General features: G+C 40.9%; 1 protein-coding gene and 1 long non-coding RNA gene across 3 annotated transcripts in view; one reads left to right on the top strand and one right to left on the bottom strand.

Annotated features, from left to right (window-relative positions):
* Positions 1-16,736, top strand: part of SAMD5 (sterile alpha motif domain containing 5) — a 182,337-nt gene that overhangs the window by 31,358 nt on the left and 134,243 nt on the right. The gene's annotated exons all lie outside the window — the stretch shown is intronic.
* Positions 5,613-15,420, bottom strand: LOC138921662 (uncharacterized). The gene is made up of 3 exons (XR_011434417.1): positions 10,864-15,420; positions 8,138-8,195; positions 5,613-6,034 (listed from the first exon to the last, which is right to left on the bottom strand). It is a non-coding gene; the product is annotated as an uncharacterized lncRNA (long non-coding RNA).

Here is a 16,736-nt window from a genome sequence, read left to right as displayed (position 1 = left end):
AAAGATCAGAGACGTAGGCCTTTCTCCTGATTTGGGGGTGGGGCTTTGAGGGGTAGAGATATAGTTAAGGATAATTACGCTTAAATTGGCATTGCAGGGGCCGGCCTGATGGTGCAGCAGTTAAGTGCGCATGTTCCGATTCAGCGGCCCGGGGTTCGCTGCTTCGGATCCCAGCTGTGGACATGGCACTGCTTTGCAAGCCATGCTGTGGTAGGCGTCCCACATATAAGGTAGAAGAGGATGGGCATGGATGTTAGCTCAGGGCTAATCTTCATCAAAAAAAAAAATATAAATAAATAAATAAATTGACATTACAGGAAGGAATTTGTCGTTATTCTTATTATTAACAATTATGTGTACATGTGTAAACTTATATGTATATATACAAAAATATCAGGATTTATATGCTTCTCATTGTCGTTTTATGTAAGACAGAAATCATCTAGTGTGAGTATCAGGTATGTCAGAATATGAATTTCTTGTAACAGTAATTAAATTTGATATTCAAATTCCTGTGTTGATGCTCTTGTATAATGCTTGGGTGTTGTACTAAATCAAGAAAAAGTCTAAGATAAAGAGATTCTGTCTAAACCTGTTAAATCAAATGAAAAGATATATATGTATTATTCAGGATGAGTTAATATTTTTAAGCTGTGCTGCAGTAACAAAATGTCAGCCCCTTCCCTAAATCGCAAAGCCTTGACATAACAAATACTTATTTCTGGCTCCTGCAAGGTCCAGTGTGTGTCAGTGGAGGCTGTCTTCCATCCAGTGACTCAGAGATCCAGGCTCCCTCCATCTAGCGGCCTGTCACCTCAACACATGGCCTCTTGAGGGTCAAGAAAACTGAAGATTGGCTTGGGATATTTTTTAAGAATGTGGCCTGGAAATGACTTCTATTATTTCTACTCACATCTCATTGGCCAGAACTCCATCAAATGTTCCCAGCCTGTTGGTAGAGGAACCTGAGAACAATAGCCTGCCTTTGTGCCAAGGAAAAGCAAAATCAAAGGGTATTAGGTGAGCACACAGTGTGTCCTCTGTTGCAGGATGTAAATGCTTCTGAACTGTGTGTAATCATGTGAATTTGTAATTGGAAAAATGCCATAAAGGCATGCCATCTTTTAAACCATTTCACGATCTCCCCTCTCTCCTCCACTCCATGTACTAAGAATTGGAAAGAAAACCAGTTGGTTGTACCCAAATTCCTATCACTTGTGGCTTGTCGCATTTTTGTTGATCCTAGCTGTTCTCCTTCTTTCCTTCCTTTTGAGTAGTTCATGGTCCAGCACAAGCATAGCACCACAACTGGGCAGGGAAAGTGATTCAGTATGATTTCCATTAGTCTGTCCCACATTGGGTCCTGCTTTTCCATCACTGACCCGACCCTGCCCTCCCTCTCCCCCAGGGAATTCCCTTCCTTTCCTTAGAATTAATGGTGTGCATTCCGAAGGTGGGAAGGAGCCATTATTTAGCTGTTTAACAGTAGAGCACTTCAGTTGATAAAGCTGGTTACATGTTGTGTTAGTTTTCTATTGCTGCATGACAAATTACCACAAACTCAATGACTAAAAGTCACACCCGTTTGTTATGTCATAGTTCTGTAGGTCAAAATTCTGGGCAAGCTGGACTACTCAGGGTCTTCTAAAACCAAAGTCAAGGGTTCAGCTGAAGGACTGGGGGCAAATCTGCATCTAACCTCGTGTTAGTTCCTTGAGGTACAGACCAAGGTCCCCATTTCTCTGCTGGCTGTTAGCCATGGGCCACTCTGCTTCCAGAGGCTGCCTCCGTTCCTTCTCGTGTAGCCCCTCCATCTTCAGTCCAGCAGTCGTGAGCTGAGTTCTCTTGCTCCCAATCTCTCTGACTTCCTTTAACCAGAGAAACCCTCTGCCTTTGAAGGACTAAGATTAGATCAGACCAACCCAGAGTAATCTGCCTTTTGTCATACAATGTAACCTGATCCTGGGAGGGACATCTTGTGGTGCATTCACAGATTCCACCCACATGAAAAGGGTTGGACAAAGGCAAGAGTCAGTGGAGTCATTCTTAGAATTCTGCCTCGTGTACATGTGTCTACCCAGGATAGGTTAGAAAGGAAGTTTTTGTTTACTGGAACCTGTATTTTTGCCCAAATACAGATTTTAAAGGTAGGAAATCTTTCTACAACAAGAATTAGATGTGGGTAGGGGAAGATGGGTGGCAGGGATTGGTGAGGAGAGAGTATGAATTTTCTTTCAAAGGCTTCGTGATATATAGAAAATACTTAAAAGCAGCTTAATTTAGGTAATGGTAATATAAAATATCTTGCTTGATTTTTAAATTAGCTGCAATCATAAAATTGCATTTAATAAATACAAGAAAAAATATAGTAATGGCCAATTAAAAGAGAGATTTTATGGGGAATGGGAAGTGGAGCAAAGGCACAGAAGGTGAAATCTGTTCAAAGATCTTAATAGAGTAATAATAGCCCTTATAGGATAATGTAAACTATTACTAAAAACTGTATTATAGTTTTACATAAGTGGTTCAATCATTTTCTTACATGGTTGTCCACTCAGAAAGACCATCATTTATAGATTAACACCCCACCTCTCACTATATCATGTGACTGTTTTACTATCTTTACAGAATGTGACCTAATTTGAAATTATCTTGGTTATTTACATGTCTAGTTGTTTATTCTCTGCATCCCTCATCTCCTTCCTAAAGTGTATACTCCCTGAGGGGAGAGACATTGGCTGCCTCGCTTTTCACTGTAAGCGTCGGGCGTAGAACTGTGCTGTGCACATCATGGGTGCTCAGTGAATAGTGATTGAATGACTAAATGAAGGAAATGGTTGCCACTGGTTGCCACCATCAAATTAAGTAAACGCCTGGAGGTCACATTTTCCTTTCCCAAATATGCATTCCCTTTATATAAACGAGGCTTATCCAACATCTTGCCTCTTGGTTATTTCATCTGACACAATTCTGATGCTTCTTAAGTTTATAGAAAGAACTGGATATTTCTGGTCAGCAGGCTGGCAAATCAAATGCTCTAACTGTAACATGCTTATTTACAGTTGTACTTATTAATGAATTAAATTGTATTTTTTCTTGTCAGTGTCGTGCTAACCTAGCTATTTAAAAATGTTTCTTTATGTTAGGTTGGTAACATTACAAAAACAGATTTTCAGGAAAATATATATACTTTTCATGTAACTTGAATATAAAATTATGACCATATAATGTTTTCTATCCACTTTACCCTGGAATGGGAATACGGAGTATTGAAGCCTAGCCTCAGCTCTTGTCATTAACTTCCTTAGAAGTCGTTCCATCTGTGATTTCTGAGAACTGTCTCAACGTCGACAAAGTGAAGACATTCACAACATAATGCTTTCCCCTGAGAGATCCCCTATGCTTTCTTTTTCTTTCTTTTTTTCCTCATTAGAAAAGGATCTGCTGGAAAAGAACTGCTGTCTTTCATTGGGACTTAATATTTCTAAATATTAGATGGCCATGTGCTCAAAGAAAAGATGGTGCTGTGAAAGAATTTGCACAGGGTTCCCTAAAGAGAATTGTTCCTCCTACCCTTGGCTTTTCTCCCATGAAAATGAAGGCACACTGTGATAGATTTTATTACTCTCCTCCATATTCCCTTCCTGCATTGCCTCTCTCTGTGGAGTATTATAGGTCCCAGCCCTTTGACCTACAAGTAGGCACATGGCATGCTTTGGTCAATGAAAGGTGAGTAAAGTGATGTGGATCCCTTCTCGGCAGAAGCTTTACAAAACTGTGCATGGTTCACAAATTCAATCTTTTCCCTCAAGTCACAATAACTGGCAATGTTCCTGATGGAGACTCTTTTGTCAACTTTGGTCCTGGAGTGAAGAAAAGCACAGAACCATAGCAGACCCACCTTGGATGAGTAGCATGAGTGAAACAGAAACGTTTGTTGTTGTAAGCCATTGAATTTGTGGGGTCGTTTGTTACTGCAGCATCAGCGGCCTATCCTGACTGATACACATGCCTGATACTTATGTGCACCAGTTCAAACCATCTTGGCCTTAATTTGTATTCCACCCACTGCTGAGCAAAGAGTTTTGCACAGGCTTCAGCCAGCATCACTTGGATGCAGCCTGATAGCTCATTGGCTTAGGCTTGTGCTTCATGCTTTCTGTCCAGGCACTCCTGATTTTGTCATGCACTCATGGGATCTGACCAGGCACTCAGGTTTGTAAACAGGAAGTGCGGGGAAATTTACACCTACAAGGCAAACTTTGACAAATGGGCAATGGAAGCTGAGGGATAAATGTTTCCCTCGTTCTTCTCGTACATCACTGGTTCTGAGATGCATTTCCCAAAGCTCCTCGGAAGGTCTTGCATAACTGGGCAACACGTCACCCAGTGGCCAGCTCCATAATGCATCCTTGTGTTGGCTTTCCCACCTTTGTTTCAGTCTTCCTGGTCTTCACTTCTCCTCTCTGGGATCACATTCCCGAATAAACTGTCTCAGGCTCTGTTTGCTGGGGAAACAGGACTCATCGCCAGTTAGACCCTCATTTAACTGAACCAATCAGAACATTATCCACACCAGGGTGAAACATTTAAGTAATTCAGCAGCGTAAAGGATTATTCAGTGCATTTATAGAAACTTGGAAACCACAAACACTTGCTACTCATCCTGGAAGTTTTTGTTAGATTTAGTTATTGCAAAAATAAGACCTCCCTCCCACACACATGGATGAATCTCCTGTCGTTAGTTCTCAGTCCGTCCTGATGCCATCACACACAGGTCTTGGTTGGGAGGAATCCACGTTTTTTGAGATTCAGTGATTGGTTGAATAACATGTCATTAGGCAAATGTTCAGGTGTTAAAACACAGTTGAGATTTTGGTGGTTCCGTAGTACCTTGTTGCCCTTCCACTCCAGGTTGCCCGTCCACTGACAGTGCCGTGAGGGACATTTGTCTGGCATCATGGGAGATGTCGCCTTGTTTAGGAATTTAACTGGCTGAGTTCCCATAGCGCCCTGGCTCTGCTTCCTCTTCGCCCCCTCATCAGTCTGTTATTCCCTAGAAGTCTTAAAACCACAGCGTGATAGAACCAGGGGGTATCTTAAAATCATCTAACCAAACTCCTGATTTCATAGGCCAGAAAACAAGTCCATAGAGGTTAAGGAAAATGACCTGCGTTTGAAGGAGGAGGGAGAGAAATTGAGAGGGATGTAATCTGAGTTGTTAAGAAGATACCATTCTTTTTTGACATAATTAAATTCTTGATTGTGTTGCTCTGAAATGAACAATGAAATTCTAAGCACTTACAATGCAAGTGCGATTTTTAACTAAGGCTTTTTCCCCCCAAATCTGAATGTTAAGGTGGCAGATGCATAACTAATCTTAGCTGAATCTATATTAAGAAATCAGCAAGGTGTCTTTATTTAACTTGCATGATGTGTGAATATAATCTAGTGTTAAGTAGCATGATTTTGCACATTATGGCCTAAAATAAAAACAACTCCTCTTTAAAGTGATAGCGAAAGGCAGTAATGGGAAAGGTTATTTCACTTGTGATCTCAAAAGGAATGAAAAGTAAAAACGGAAAGAATTGAAGACCTTATTCCTAAATGTATTTCGGCAGACATATTTTTTTTATTGAAGTATAGTTGACATACAACATTGTGTTCATTTCAGGTGTACAACATAGTTGTTCAACATTTACACACGTTATGAAATGATCACCTTGATAAGACTGGTCATCATTTGTCACCATACAAAATTAGTACAATATTGTTGACTATATTCTGTGTATATCTATTTTAAATACTATTTTATCTTCAGGACAAAGTCAGGATTTCGTTCCATGTCATACAGGGGAAACGCCTATCAAAAGAAGAGGGCTTCTAAAATCTCTTGTTATCCTGGTTTTGAGTTTTCTGAAAAGTATCCAATCCATTGAGCTTCTGTGTTTTTGCTTGAGGTTGTTTCCATGGATCTGTATTAGTTCCAGGAAATCTGAGTCCCTTCTATTATCTCTGGAGCCAGCCGCAGTTCCTGCAGAAATGACATGAGATTATCAGTTTCTCTGTCGAACGTCTTTGCTGCAGTGGGTAGGATGCCCGAAGGAGTAAACAATGAAAAATTGTAAGGCCCAACTGTGGAGGATTGTGTGGAGAGCAAAGCAAACTATTCTGATTTAAGACGTAAAAAATGTTGGCCTTTAACTTCTTGCAGTTCTGCTCTCAAGTGTTCTTGCCTGTTGTACGCTAACGAATCAAGAACGTAGTGACCCCTCAGTGTTATATTGAAGGCGGGATTCTGGGGTTTGCTTTTCCCTTGCTTAACCAATTTTTATTTTAATGTATTTGAATTTCTTTAAGAATGTGATTTTAGCTTCTGATTCCGTTCCTCTGGAAAAGGGGCTCCTAATCTGAGAAACACAGACCCTTGAGGAGTTAAGACAAGTCCCGGAACCTGTTTGGGTACCAACCATTGTCAGTGGATCTCTACATAAATAATGTTTTATATAAATTTATTTGAAGATGTTCTTAAATTCTTGGTCACTTTGAAAGCAGTAATTTTCTCATTTAAAGGGCAGTAGGAAAGTAAGAAAAATATGAGTCAAGTTACTCTTTTTTATATGTGCGTGTGCGCACGCATGCATGCATGTGCCCTGTGGGGGAGAGGGTCTGTGTTTTTAAAACAATTAAAGAAGTCTTCATGCTTGAACAAGCTGAGAACTACTACCGTGGTAGTTGTGTTCTGTAGGGCATGCTTCACAAAGCTGAGTGAAATTTTTAAAAGTTAATGGCTAGACAGTGCTTAAAGCATACACATTACTCATGATTTATTCTAATAACATTTGTGGATGACTAACTTAATGGTGCCCCACATCCAGTGTGTTTTTGTTCTGAAGTTGTGCCTGAGGATCTATGCCTCCTTTGGGGTGAGTTTATATCACTCTGTGATTGAATGAAGAAATAGAATTCCATGCCTTTGGTGGGGTAGGTGTTGGAAAAAACATCCAGACGCTTATATAGACTTCCACTGTGCCAGATACTGTTCTAAACAGTCTTACAAATATTAGCTCATTAATCCTCATAACACTCCGAGATGGAGGTACTACCATTGTTCCCATTTTATACATGGGAAACTGAAGCACAGAGTGGTAAGGGTAAGTAATGTGCCCAAGGTCACCCATCCAGGAAGCAGTAAACCTGGGCTTTCCTTCCAGGGTCTGAGCGTGGATCTCTAGCCCTGCACTGCTACGCCCAGGGGATTTCACTTCTGTCCTGGCAGGAAGGGATGTGATGACAGCTGAGGGACACCGGGAGGATGGGCTGGTTTGGTTTGAGGACGCCATGTGTCCTCCATTCCCTGCCCCCACCCCTCAACATCACCTGCACACACACACAGCTACCCTGGGCTTAGTTTGGACACAATGGACTGTAACATCAAGGACCTTTGATCTGGGCTTTGCTCCCAAACCTTCTAGAACTGTCACTTCCTAACAGCAAGTGTGTGTGGTAAAGACTGCCAGTGTATGATGGAGCTCAGTCCTATTTACATATTTGCTGCTTGGTGTAACCCATTTATATGTCCTCAGAGTTCGTTTGTACGAGGCCAGCATCTTGAGGATTATTCAGATGACTTTATAAGAACTGTTCTTTTAAAGCAATTAGCCGATGGTCCTTGAGACCCAGAATGATGGCATCAGAGTGTGTGGCTTTCATGAGACATTTGAGAGTGTCCCTCTTTCCCCTGCCAAAACCAGAGAAGTAGAATGATAGAAACAACACAGATCCCGTGGATCGTCCCTCACTCTGGCTGCCACTAAACATGCAAATGTGCTTTCCGAGGAGTTGCTAAAGAGGATTATGACTGTTGTCTTGCTTCCCTGCCCATTCCAATTTGGCAGGTGAGGTCAAGGCCCAGTGGAGACCACGCTTCAGTGTTCAGGGAACCGGGACTGGACGCCAGGAGCCTGCAGGCTATTTTGATTTGGCAGGCTGGCTGTGCTCAGAATTGCCTGAGTCACTTCAAAAGCTCTTGTTATTGTCAAGGCTGGCATGCACAGTCCCTTAGAGAAGCATTTTTCCTGACCAGCCCAACAATCTGCAAACCCTGTCACCAGACAGGAGCGGGAAGGCAACTCACCTTCATGGCAGGAAGGCTCCAGACTTCCTAGGGTCGCGGGGGCTGAGCCCGATGGGGGCTAGGAGGGTAAAGGCAGAGTCTTTGTTAGTGATTTCAAAGGGCAGCCTTGCATTCCAGAATGGTGCGTGGATCTGAGGCTTGCTGATCTGATCTTATGACGTCTACCTTGACTCTTTCATCTAGAAGTGATGTAGTGCAGTGGTTCTCAAAGTGTGTTCCACAGACCCCTAGGGCTCCCCAAGACCCCTTTAGGGGGTCTACAAAGAAATAATAATTTCGTAACAATACTGTGACATCGCGTGCCTTTTTCACCATGTGGACATTTGCACTGGGTGCACAAAAGCAACAGTGGGTAAAAATGCCAGCGCATTAGTGCCCATCAAGGCGAGGGAACCAGACCATATTACTCTATTCTTCACCGACACCCGTGCACCAAAAAGGCCATTTTCCTTAAAATATCCTTGATGAAGCAGTGGAAATTAATAAGTTTATTAAATCTCAACCTTTGAGTCCATGTGTTTTTAATATTCTGTGTAACAAAATGGAGCTACTCACAAAGACTTCTATTGCAAATGGAAGTGCACGTGCGTGCGCGTGTGTGTGTGTGTGTGTATGTGTGTCTGTGTGTGAGAACCTTATCTTCTTGCCAGTCACTTATGCTGTTGTTTGAGTTGCTAGCTGAATCAACTGCTTTATTCATGGAACATCTTTTTACTTGAAAGAACAACTGTGGAACGAACCATGGTTATTGAGACTTGGGTTTTGGCAGATAATTGCTCGAAGGTGAATAAAGTGAACTTACTATTTCCAGAAAAACAATTGACAATATTTGTTGTTAATGATAAAATTTGAGTATTCAAGTAAAAATTTTATTTTTGGAAAACTTGTATCTGTCACAGTGAGCTTGACAGTTTCTCCATACTTGAAGGCTTTTTATGAGATGGGTGGTGATATTAACAAATGTTATTTTTTGATATTGAATAATGATATGTGTTAACATTTGGAAGATGCACTTAACTCAGGAACTCAATATATTCCGAATGACCAATACATGATGTTCCCAAATCATATGTGGGAAGAGATCCATTAACAGGACAAGATAAATTTAAAGTTCATTGCAGCTGACTCTCTCTCTTTTTTTTTTTTGGTGAAGAAGATTGGCCCTGAGCTAACATCTGTTGCCATTCTTCCCCTTTTTGCTTGAGGAGGACTGTCCATGAGCTAACATCTGTGCCAATCTTCCTCTATTTTGTGTGTAGGATGCTACCACAGTGTGGCTTGATGAACAGCATGTAGGTCTGCACCTGGGATCTGAACCTGTCAATTCTGGGCCGCCAAAGCAGAGGGTGCAAACTTAACCACTGTGTCACCGGGCTGGCCCCAAAGAAACTATCTGTTGTCAAGTTTTGGTATGGTATCAAAAAAATTATCTTCAATTATCTATCTAGAAAAGCTATTAAAATTCTCTTCCTTTTTTCTAATGACACATCTGTGTGAGGCCAGATTTTCTTCATAGACTTCAACTAAAAAAACGTATTGCCACAGATCAAATGTGGAAGATGTGAGAAGCCAGTAGTCTATCAAGCCAGCCTTTACAGAGATATGCAAAAATGCACAACAATGCCATATGTCTTATTCATTTTGTGGAAAAATATATTTATTTTTCATAAAAATATTTATGTTAACGTAGAATTCATTTACTATTTTTATTTTTAAATGAATTAAATAATTATTTTAAACAGTTCTCATTTGTAATTTCAAATTCAGTAAATGTCAATAGTTATAAACTTGTATAAACGAAAGCTCTTTGGATGGTTTTTGAAAGTGCAATAGCTCCTGGACCAAATGTTTGAGAACTGCTGATATAGAATCTTCCAGTGGTTTCCAGCTGGAGCTTCCTGAGCTGAGAGGGTCAGTAAAGTTTTCCAGGTTGAGAATAGTGACTGTTTTATTATATATGTTTAGTATATCAATGAAAATTATTTAAATATTTTCCTCTTTAAAATGAAAGCCTCATAGATCTCAGATATGCTTACATTGCACATTACTCTCATTCTTCAATAACTAATATGAAAACAGAAAAATACTGGCAATTATATTCAATTTTGACTTACTGGAAATAAAAACATCCATGTATATAGTGTGTTATTCATAGAGAAATGCTTGCAAATGGCCACTGAAGCCTTCTTTCTTGACTTGCAATTTAAAGCAAATCATAAATATTCAAGTAAATAATAAATAAACCAGTGGACGTTAAGCAACAGAAAAGCAATTGTTGTAAATGTTGATTATTTTCTATTTTTGATGCTGTAGCAAATGGTTAAATCTCAGTTTGCATTTTAATATACATGCAGTCCATATATAAACACAGTATATAGTTTTAATGTATTTTTTATAAATCATATTTTCCTTACATAATTAATTTAACCAGTTTGCCTCATTTATTTAATAAGAAGAAGTCAAAATTTTCCTCACATGTTATGAATGATGTTAAATAAAATATCTAAGTAAGCATTATGCACAACATTTAATATTCTGAATAAAAATAAAATGGCTTTTGCCTCAAAATCACATTTTCATATACGGCCAAAAGCAATGAAGTGATTAAAAATATTCCTATGGAAATTACGTATTTCCGTGAAAGGGTTCTGTGTTAGTTTCTGAGGCTGCTGTAACAAAGGACCACGAACCGAGTGGCTTAAAGCAACAGAAATTTATTCTCTTACCGTTCTGGAGTCCAGAAGTACGAAATCAAGATTTTGGCAGGGCCATGCTCCCTCCACCGGCTCTGGGGGTGAATCCTTCCTTGCCTCTTCCAGCTTCTGGTGGTTCCTGGCGTCCCTTGGCTTGTGGCTGCATCACTTTGTTCTCTGCTCCTGTCTTCACATGACCTTCTCTGTGCGTGTCTCCCTCTGTCCTCTCTCTTCTTAGAACGACATCAGTGACTAGATTTAGGGCCCACCCTAAGTCCAGGATGATTTCGTCTTGCCAGCCTGAACCATCTGCAGAGGCTGTATTTCCAAGTTCGCAGTCTGAGGTTCCAGGTGGATGTGAGTTTTGAGGAACACTATTCAACTACTGCACAGCTGCAGTCAGACATGATTGGGAGAGCACACATACTTTTACAAGGTTGGGCTTTGCTGTTGGACAGAACTGCTCTGCCACTGATTTGCCCTTTGACCTGCCGGGTTATCTACTCTGTAAAGCCTCAGGTTCCTCATCTATAAAACTGGATCCATGACAGCCATCATGTTGGCTTGTGGTGAGAAGTAAAGGAGATTATGGATAAATATGTGATGTTCTCAGTACAGTGCCTGGCACACAAGATGGTCACTCAATAAATATTAGTACATAGTTGTTGACTGTTGCCAGGGGAATAATAACCATACTTATACAGTAAACATGCTATTAATAGCCATTATGTTGCTGATAATCATAATAAAGAGTTAGCAGATTAGTGTTAATGGTGATTTCAAAGACCACTGTCCATAATAATGGATGATTTTACTGTGAGTAGGTGGATGAGAGAGAGAGGCAAGGAGGGACAGAGAGACTAGAACCCTTAAGCGAGCAGCCCATGAGCCTGGTTGGAGACAGACAGTGCTCTAGATTGAATGTTTGTGTCCCCCGAAATTCATATGTTGAAACCTAACCCCAAATGTGATGGTATAGGAGGTGGGGCCTTTGGGAGGTGATTAGGTCATGAGGGTGGAGCCCTCATGAATGGGATTAGCGCCCTTATGATAAAGGCCCCAGGGAGCTCCCTCTGTCCTTCCACCATGTGAGGACATAGTGAGAAGATGGTGTCTATGAACCACACACTGGATCTGTAGGCACCTTGATCTTGAACTTCCCAGTTTCCAGAAGTGTGAGAAATAAACTTCTGTTGTTTATAAGCCCGCCAGTCTATGGTGTTCCATTATAGCAGCTCAAACAGACTGAGACAGTCATCAAGAGGACTTTCAACCGAAGACCCACCAATATGTTTTAAAGAGCTTCACCGGAGGATGACACACTGGTATTGAGCACACTCTAGCGTTTATCATTATCTCTCTTCTGGACTTATATGGCTCATTTCTAGGTCTGTGCCTTGATCACTGTTTTGGGTGGTATTTGGAGACTTGATGTCACAGTTCCCTTGGTGGCTATTTCAGACATCCCCCTTCCTTAAAACTGCCCCCCGTCCCTCCACCTCCCCTTCGGCTGATAGCCTTGGCTCCGTCATTACTGAGAACTAGAAGTCCAGGGCACATGAGCTCCTCCCTCCCTCTCTCCTTAACCTCGAAATATGTTGGCAGCTTTGCCATCTGTTTTTTTCCTCTATTTCTGATGAGGAACTACCCCTCTCCCCTCTAAGACTAACCCCTCCCCTCGGTTCTACTGTTGGCCCAAGTAATATTTACGGTCCATAATTATCCCTTTGTTTTCCTGCATTTATTCTCTCTCCATGGAATGCTTCCACTCAAGTCTTAACCATGCCCAAGCTCTCTCTTTGTTCTTAAAAACACCGTCCCTGCCAGCCACCATTTTGCCTCCTCAATTGTACTGTTAAACTTCTTGGTAGAGTGTTGCCCTAGCCCCAGCTTCATGTTGTGACCAGCTGTTAATTATTATAAAATGACTGAGAGAACGGTCCAGAATTCCCAACAGTGAGTCCTGATAATTTCTTCCTGGTAGAGATAAGATGTGGCTCGCTAGGTGGTGAGGAGATCCTGGCCCTCCAAACATGGTCTCCTGGTGTTGGTTACCACTTGCAGACCACAACCCTGTGGGCTATTCTCTGGGTGGGAATTGAGCATATTCAGAATATTCAGTGATGGGTATAACAACGTGCTTTAAGAAATCGGGAATTCACATAGCTATGCAGTTGGAAAAATTATAAAATCGGTTAATGCCCTGAGGATGGCATAAACAAAGATGCTTTGTCTTTTATCTCTGAATTCGTTTCTGAGAAATTTCTGAATAATAAGTGGGTAGGACAATTTTCAGCCTCTCCAGATTATTTTCCAGTTGCTGAAAACCTGCAGATAAATCCTGAGTGAAGGTTAGAACCCGTGTGGGTCGAGAGGAGGTGGGGAGAAGCAGTGTGGTTTACTATAACCCACTGAATTTGTTCCAGGAACTAGATAGTAAATCAGGCCTCACCAAGGGCACACTGAGGATGAAGACAGATAGGATGGTTGTGGAGAACAGTTTATATAGCATTTGGGTATTTTGTGTTTGAAGTCGAAAAAAGAAAATGCACGTAGATCATTCTGGAGTAGGACAAACATTTTTCTAGTCTGTAGAGTCCCTGGGGAATGTACCCTGTAAGCCTCCTCTAGCAGAAAAAAGGACATATATGCCAGCTAATTGTATAACAACGTCGCATTCTCCAGCCTGTTGGGTCTGGAAGGCAGCCTGGCCTTCCCCAGCGCAGCTGCTGAGAGGAGACCCTCAGAGGCCTTTTGGGGAACCGAAAGATGACCATGAAGACACACGTGGCTTTAGTGAACACAGATGGATAATACTTTCTCTGTTTTATAGGCAAAGGAAAATATACCCTCATCTGACTTGCTTGACTAAAATTTCCCCGTAGGAACTTTGTTTAGTGAGAAATTGTATGTAAAAGCAATGCTGTGGGGGATTCAATCAATCAGCAGTAGTAGTGTGTGATGTTATATACGATGTTGCTGCGGGAGATATAAAGAAGTGTGAAATGCGGTTTCTGCCCTCGGAGAAGTTTGCAGGTAAAATGAGGCTGTGTTGAAGCCCCCTCCTTCTAAGCAAATTCCCAGCCTTCCTTGGTCCCCAAATGATAGGACAGTGTGACACGGCCCAATGTTGGTAAACTTAGCTTGAGAAAGTCATGAGGTAAAAAAGTCTTGTGTCTTATCACCGACCCCCAAAGGTTCAGCTTTGTGACGCTTATGCCATTCAAGAGGAAAGAAGGCAGCATTTATACCATCGTTATTAATTTTTTCCTATGAGACAGCACCCCCCTAGTTGTAAGGAAATTGCATGGCTCATTAGTGTACAGTTACGAGTTTTATTTTTTGATCCCAGCAATCAAATGGGGAATTTATGTCTGTTGTTCTCCAACTGCAATGGAGCAACAGCCTTTAGAATAATATCCAATGGAGAAATGACTTCTAAATGGTTTAGCCTATGTATAACTCTGATTGCCTTTATTTAAGGGGGAAATTGCAGCCTAAAAGGAGTTAACAGAATTGAAGTCAGTAAAACAATCAGAATATTCAACTGAGAAAAAAAGTAATCACATAAATCTTAATTTTTAACCACAGGATAATAGTTTCTTTATTCATTAGATAACTTTTTCTGCCCCTCTCTATTTCTCAGATCAGAACTCTAACATAGATTAGGAGAATTGCCAAATATCTGTGAAATGAGAGAATTGCCCCCACCCCTCTCAGCCCCCATAAAAGCCTAGAATAAATAAAACTCAGAAAATCACAGTTCAGCCCGAGAATTAGACTTGGGTGATCCTAACATAAGAACTCGTGATCAAGAGTGGTCTCAAAAGCAGAGAGGAGAGAATTAGGCCAACTGGCCTATAAACTTCTTGGCAATGTTTTTCTAGAAATAGGGAGATATAATTTGGCACATTACAAACGGCTGGCATTCATTTTTTAGAAACTCTGTCTTTAAAAATAACAAAACTCCAGGAGCATTAATAGAACCAAAAATATAACTTGCTATTTATTGTTGCAGAGGTCGGCTTTCATGAATTTTGAGAAAGAACCAGATTTGAGGCAATTCCTCTCGTGATTTTTAAGACAACGTAGTGCTATATCCAAAGAAGACTATAAACACATCGAAAGATTATTATTTTTCTCAGTGGAGTGAAGAAAAAGCTTTTATCTTTGCAGGCGTATGCCAGATAATGTAGGGGGAAAATGAAATAAGAAAAACGTGTGGTGGTGGGAGCAGCTCTGTGAAATGAGGTGGACTGCCAATGCTTATTTGTCCATAAGACTTATTTTCAACAGCTTTCTACTTAAATCTGGTCAGAATTTTAAAAATCTGTTCGTTTCTATTCTACTTGAAGAGGGGGACCTATCAGGAGCGGGATCGGGGATGTCACAACGAGTGTCAGCCGCCAGAGCTTGAGGGAGCATTCAGAACGGGGAAATTACTCACGTTTCCTCTGATCGTGAAGCAACATGTGTTCAGCTAATTACTGTTCTCGGCGACTGCTCTCACATCTTGAAACTCTCCAGGACCAACTGCGGAAATCCTGTTTGTCTGCCTCCCGCCCTCTCCTGCAAAGAATGAAAAATAGCAAATTGCAAGGCTGGGCTTGTTTAATGAATGCGATTTGTTTCTGTTGAACCAAAGACAAGAGGTTTCGGAGGCTGTTAGCTTGATGCTGGTTTCGTGAATGACTTCATGGTCCGTCCTCATCTTTGATGAGTTTAATATGGGGGGTGTCTGCCCTTGCTGGATGATAACCCAGCCAAAGGCATTTTCTTTACTTTTCTAGGTTCCTAGAATGAAATGACCTTTACAGGTGGGTGAGGCCATCTTCCTGACTTCAGGCAGAGCTACATGCAGCTGGGCAGACGTCTGAGGCTCTGTCCTTTTAATAAGAATGTCCTCCTCTGTCCTTTAATAAGAATGTCACATGAGGATGCTGCCTCCTCCCTATGTGACTCTTTTCCTAATCCTAGCTGTGGTTTTTCTAAGGTTTTAGTAACTCCCTAATGCTGTAACCTGGGGCTCTGTCTGGTTTTTCTGATAGAAATCGCTAATTTCCTTGCACTATATAGTTAATATAATTTTTGGTGTAATATTTTTCATTTATTCACTTACTAGAACATTAAAAACCAAGTAGTCTTGCCTTCTTTATATTAAGGTGCCTTCCTATCGCTCATCCCAAAAAACTTAGGTTTTTTTTTTTTTTTTTGGTGAAGAAGATTTGTCCTGCCATTACATCCATTGCCAATCTTCCTTTTTTTTTCTTTGTTTTTTTTTGCTTGAGGAAGATTTGCCCTGAGCTAACATTCATGCCAGTCTTCCTCCATTTTGTATGTTGCATGCCTCTATAGCATGGCTGATGAGTGGAGTAAGTCTGTGCCCGGGATCCGAACCCGTGAACCCGGCCAGAACTTTGACCACTCGGCCACCGGGCTGGCCCCCTACAAAACCTAGTTTTGTCAGGATGAATTGAACATGCTTTTTCACAGTTCATAACAGGCAGTGTTTTAATAGAGGCATTGGCTTGGTTGTGGGTTTGTATGAGTGACTATTTGAATATATTAAAATTTTTTTGATTTGGAAATATATTTACTAGAGAAGTATTTTCACAAGTACGGGTAGTCGGTTATACTCTTTTTGTAGCATATCTGTAGATTGAACGTGAAAAAAACTCATGCATTTTTGTATTGGCTGTTGAATATATTAATTCCTAGTAAGATATGGTTACTTAGTGTTACAGGGGAAAAAAGACCTGAAAATAGCTTGATTCTCTGGAGAAAGAAACTTCCTGAGCATCGATAATAATACTTTCTATCCATTTAGATGCTACTGCTGGATGATATTACCCCAACTAATTAATAATGACATATTAGTTAACATATTGCCATCAGCAGGTGGCTAT

The sequence above is a fragment of the Equus caballus genome, chromosome 31 (assembly GCF_041296265.1).
Source record: "Equus caballus isolate H_3958 breed thoroughbred chromosome 31, TB-T2T, whole genome shotgun sequence".
NCBI classification, from domain to species: domain Eukaryota; kingdom Metazoa; phylum Chordata; class Mammalia; order Perissodactyla; family Equidae; genus Equus; species Equus caballus.
Note: the sequence above shows the minus strand (reverse complement) of the source record. Positions and strands in the feature narration are given on the sequence as shown.